We start from the raw sequence: 5,605 nt of genomic DNA, 5'->3' as shown, positions 1-5,605 counted from the left end.
ATCACTCATTCCAAGGGGATCCTTTACTAGGACATTTTTAATTAATCCTGTCTCGTTACACAGAACCAGATCTAAGGTTGCTTGCCCCCTGGTGGGTTCAGTTACATGCTGCTCAAGAAACCCATCCCTAATACACTCAATAAACTCATCCTCAAGGCAGCCCGACCAATTTGATTTGTCGAATTAATATGATAGTTAAAATCTCCCATAATTATAGATGCTCCCTTATTACAAGCCTCAACTATTTCCTGATTGATACTCCGTCCAACAGAGTTGCAACTGTTCAGAGGCCAATAGACTACGCCCACTAGTGTTTTTTCCCCTTATTATTCCTTACCTCCAACCAAACTGTTTCATTATCCTGATCTTTTGACCCAATATCATTTCTCTGTATTACAGTAATTCCTTCCTGTTTAACATAGCCACCCCACCTCCCCTTCCTTCCTGCCTGCCCTTCCTGATCGTTAAATAACCTGGTATGTTTAATTCCCAGGCAGTGTCAACCTGCAGCCATGTTTCTGTAATGGCCACAAGATCATACCCATATGTAATTATTTGTGCCATTAACTCGTCTATTTTGTTACGAATACTACGTGCATTCAGATAGAGAACTTTCAAATATGTTTTGTGACACTTAGTTCCTGCTTTTGCCCTTTTTATTACTTCACCTTTTACTCCATGCCTTCTGCCCCTTCCTGACAGGCTCTGGTTTTTAATTTCCCCACTGCTACCTAAGTCTCTGACCTTCTTTGTTGTCATTTTTATTTTTTGCTCTCTAGGAAACTCCCCCCCACTAGTTAGTTTAAAGCCCTCTTTACAGCCCTGGTTATATGATCCGCCAGGACTCAAGTCCCAGCACTGGCCAAGTGAAGCCCGTCCCAATGGAACAGCTCCCTCCTGCCCCAGTAGTGGTGCCAGTGTCCCAGGAAGCAAAACCCATTTCTCCCACACCAGTCTTTGAGCCACGCATTTAACTCTCTAATTTTATTCGTCCTAGCCAAATTCGCTCGTGGCTCAGGTAATAATCCTTATTACCCTTGAGGTTCTGTTTTTTAATTTGACCCCTAGCTGCTCATACTCCTTTAACAGAACCAGTTTCCTAGTCCTATCTACTTCGTTTGTACCAACATGGACCACGACAACTGGATCCACCCCCTCCCACTGCAAGTTTCTTTCCAGCCCAGAGGAGATGTCCTTAATCCTGGCAACGGGTAGGAAACACAGCCTTCGGGACTCTCGCTCTCGGCTGCAGAGAACTCTATCTATCCCCCTAATAATACTATCCCCCACCACTACAACATTTCTAGTTACTCCCCCCTCTTGAATGGCCCCCCGTTCCACGGTGCTGTGGCCAGGTTGCTCATCCTTCCTGCAGTCCCTGCTCCCGTCCCCACAGGGAGTAAGAACCTCGAACCTGTTGGTCAAGAGCAAGGGCTGCGGCTCCTCCAGCTCTACCTCCTGGATCCCCGTACCTGCCTCATTCGTAGCCACACCGTCCTGTCCCTGACCATGGGCTACATCTGAATTACTTAACTTCATAGGTGTGACCACCTCCTGATACACAGTGTCCAGGTACTTCTCCCCCTCCCTGATGTGTCACAGTGTCTGAAGCTCAGACTCCAGCTCATCAACACGGAGCTGGAGTTCCTTGAGCAGCAGACACTTGTCAGAGACATAATCACTGTGAGCCTCAATGGGAGGTCACCGGCTCCCACATCTCGCAACAGTAACACATCACCTGCTCCATGCATTGTAATTAATTAAATTTTTTATTGTTAGTTATGGACACCCTCTGCCCGATTTTAGATGCTAGTATCCCCTTTAATTAATTGGATTTAAATTAAATCAATCCCTCTAGTTACACCAGTTAAATGGTTTACCAACAGTCACTCTGCAGCAGAAAAGCCTTGGTACACCACAGCAACCTTAAAAACTATAAACCACAGACATAAAGTTTTAAAACGAGAGAAATACTCCAACCAATCACCTACCTGTTTGTGGTGACGTCACACCTTGAATACTTTTTACCTCTCTCCTTGCCTGAGATTGAAGATTGGTGAGGCCTACCTGAGCCTATGGGGCCTCTTGTAGTCGCTCTGCCGCGCTGCTCCGCCTCCACCTGCTGCCGCACTGAGGCCTATCTGAGCCTCTGGGGCCTCTTGCAGTTGCTCTGCCGCGCTGCTCCGCCTCCACCCGCTGCCGCACTGAGGCCTACCTGAGCCTATGGGGCCTCTTGTAGTCTCACTGCCGCGCTGCTCCACCTCCAATCGCTGCTGCACTGAGGCCTACCTGAGCCTATGGGGCCTCTTGTCGTCTCACTGCCGCGCTGCTCCACCTCCACCCGCTGCTGCACTGAGGCCTATCTGAGCCTCTGGGGCCTCTTGTAGTCGCTGTGCCGCGCTGCTCAGCCTCCACCCGCTGCCGATGCTGCACTGAGGCCTACCTGAGCCTCTGGGGTCTCTTGTAGTCGCTCTGCCGCGCTGCTCCGCCTCCACCCGCTGCCGATGCCGCACTGAGCCCTACCTGAGTCTCTGGAGCCTATTGTAGTCGCTCTGCCGTGCTGCTCTGCCACCACCCGCTGCCGATGCCACACTGAGGCCTACCTGAGCCTCTGGGGCCTCTTGTAGTCGCTCTGCTGCGCTGCTCCGCCTCCACCCGCTGCCGATGCCGTACTGAGGCTTACCTGAGCCTCTGGGGCCTCTTGTAGTCACTCTGCTGCGCTGCTCCGCCTCCACCCGCTGCCGATGCCGTACTGAGGCCTACCTGAGCCTCTGGGGCCTCTTGTAGTCACTCTGCTGCGCTGCTCCGCCTCCACCCGCTGCCGATGCCGTACTGAGGCCTACCTGAGCCTCTGGGGCCTTTTGTAGTCGCTCTGCCGCGCTGCTCCGCCTCCACCCGCTGCCGATGCCGCACTTAGCGCTGTGCTTAGTGCTGCGAGATGGGCGGAAACCTGATTGGAGAGATGCAAACATGAAGCTGCGGGAAAGATGGGCACGGATTTGAGAGGCGACAACACATTCAAGATCTCAGCCCTTCAATTTCAGCTGCTTCATCAATGACCATCCTTCTGTCTGAATTCAGCAATTCTAGTGATTAGTTTCATTCACAAACTGCTCCAGTAATGCAGCAGCCCAGAGCCTCTCCTTGCCAGTCGTGCCTCAGTGTTTCTCACTCCCTCGCTTCTGCATCAGGAGGGTCCATGCCGGAGGATTGGGACACTGACAACAGAACAGGAGACAGCTGGATTGAGCGGGAGAGTGTGGGAGTTAGCGGGAGAGCTGGAGTGAGCTAGATTGAGCTGGAGTGATTGGGAGAGTGCTGGGGGTGCTTGAGGGAGCTGGAGAGTGCAGTGGGAGCAGGAGTGAGGTACAGTGAGCTGGGCTGAGCAGGACAGTGCTGAAGGGAGCTGGAGTGAGCGAGAGTGCACTGGTGTGTTCAGGAGAGTGCTGTGTGAGCTGGAGTGAGGTAGTGAGAGCTGGAGTGAGCTGGAGTGAGCTGGTGTGTTCGGGAGAATACTGTAGGAAATGGAGTGAGCTAGAGTGAGCTGGAGAGTGCTGGAATTCGGTAGAGCGAGCGGGAGAGTGCTGGGGAGCTGGATTGAATTGGAGAGTGCAGGAGGTAGCTAGAGTGAGCTTGAGGGAGTTGGAGGGAACTCGAGTGAGCTGTCGAGTGCTGGGGGAGCCAGAGTGAGCGGGAGTCAGTCAGTCCTACTCACAGCACTATTCTCATTAGGCATTTGCATTCAGGAACTGACCTTGTGTCCTTCATACACTGCTCTAACTGACTCGAAACTAACGCTTTGAACATCACGTAAAATCAGTAGACATATTCTGAACTTGAGCTGTTCTGAACTACGTGCAGAGCATATGTCTTCAGTTCCCTGCGTGGCAAATATCCGAAACAGAATCACACACAATCGACAGACCAACTCTGCTAACACTCGTTCTCCACACACTGACATTCCCCAGCCAACAGCTTTAAAATCCATTCTAGCTACACTCCTCACCTGTAAACCCCAGCCCAGCCCTCATCTATACACCCCAGCCCACGCCTCACTTGTAAAATACAGCCCAACACTCACCTGTTCACCACCAGCCCAACCCTCACCTATACACCGTGGCACTCCCCTCACATGTATACCTCCATCCCAACCCTCACCTGTACACCCCAGCCCACCACTCACCTGTAAACCATAGCCCACCCCCTCACCGGTACAGCCCAGTCGAAACCTCACCTTTACACACCGGGCCACACCTCACCTCTACACCCCAGCCCATCCATCACCTGAACAACTCATCCCACCCCCATAACTGTACAGCCATGTCGAACCCTCACCTATGCACCCCTTCCCAACCTCACCTGTACATCTTCATCCCAACAATCACCTGTAAACCCCATCCAACACTCACTTGTACACACCAGTCCATCCGTCAGGTATAAACCCAAGCCCACCCCATAAGCTGTACACCCCAGGCCAACACTCACCTGTACACCACATCCCACCCCTTCACCTATAAGCCACAGCCCACCACTCACCTGTACAACACAGCCCAAACCTCTCCTGCACACCCCAGACCATCACTCACCTTTACACTACAGCCCATCCCTCCCCTGTACACCCAAGCCCACCACTCACATGTACACCCCAGCCCAGCCTCTCACCTGTACTCCCCACCCGAACAGTGACCTGTAAACACCAGCCCACTACTTCACCTGTACACCACAGCAAATCCCTCATCTGTACACCCCATCTCAACACTCACCTGCACATCCCAACCCCATCTCTCACCTGTAAACAACAGCCCACCCCTCACTTGTTCACCCCAGACCAACCCTCATCTGTAAACCCCAGCACACCCCCAGACCTTTATACCCCAGCCCAACCCTCACATGTACACCCCAGCACAAGCCTCACCTTTAAACCCCTACCCACCTGCTCACTTGTACATCCCAGCACAACATTCCCCTGTACACACCAGCCCAACCTCTCTAGCCAGAATAAAATGGAAACAAAGACTGACAGGAAAAATGATAACGGAAGAATGGGTCATCCTTAAGGAAGAGATTTTCCAAGTTCAGGCTAGGTACATTCTAACAAGAGAGAAGGATAAGAGAACCAAAGCAAGGCTTCTTAGATGATGGTGGAGAAAGAGAAGATGATGAAACAAAGAAGAGGGTGTATGATGAATGTCAGGTGAATTCTTCAAGGGAGAACCAAACCATATACGATAAGATGAGAGGGGAAGTGAAGATGAAAATAAGATTGGAAAATAGAGATTATGAGTGTAGAATTGCGGTTAACATAAAAGGGAACCCATACATCTTCTACCGGCATGTAAACAGTAAGCGGCTAGTAAAAGGCAGGGTGGGTCCTATTAGGGAAAGATACTGTGGTACATGCTTAGAGGAGCAGGGCAGGGCTAGAATACTCAATGAGTACTTTGTATCGGTGGTTTCTAAGGAGGTGGATGCTGACAAAATATCAGTAGAAGTGCAAAAGGTAGAAGCAATGGAATAAGGTGAAAATTGATAGACAGGAAGTACGAGAAAGGCTGGATCTGCTTAGAGTGGATAAGTCGCCTTGTCCAGATGGCTTACTTCCCAG

The sequence above is a fragment of the Somniosus microcephalus genome, unplaced genomic scaffold (assembly GCF_052327205.1).
Source record: "Somniosus microcephalus isolate GS21.2 unplaced genomic scaffold, FLI_Smic_1.0 unresolved_chr8, whole genome shotgun sequence".
Lineage (NCBI taxonomy): Eukaryota > Metazoa > Chordata > Chondrichthyes > Squaliformes > Somniosidae > Somniosus > Somniosus microcephalus.
This window is presented reverse-complemented; position numbering follows the sequence as displayed.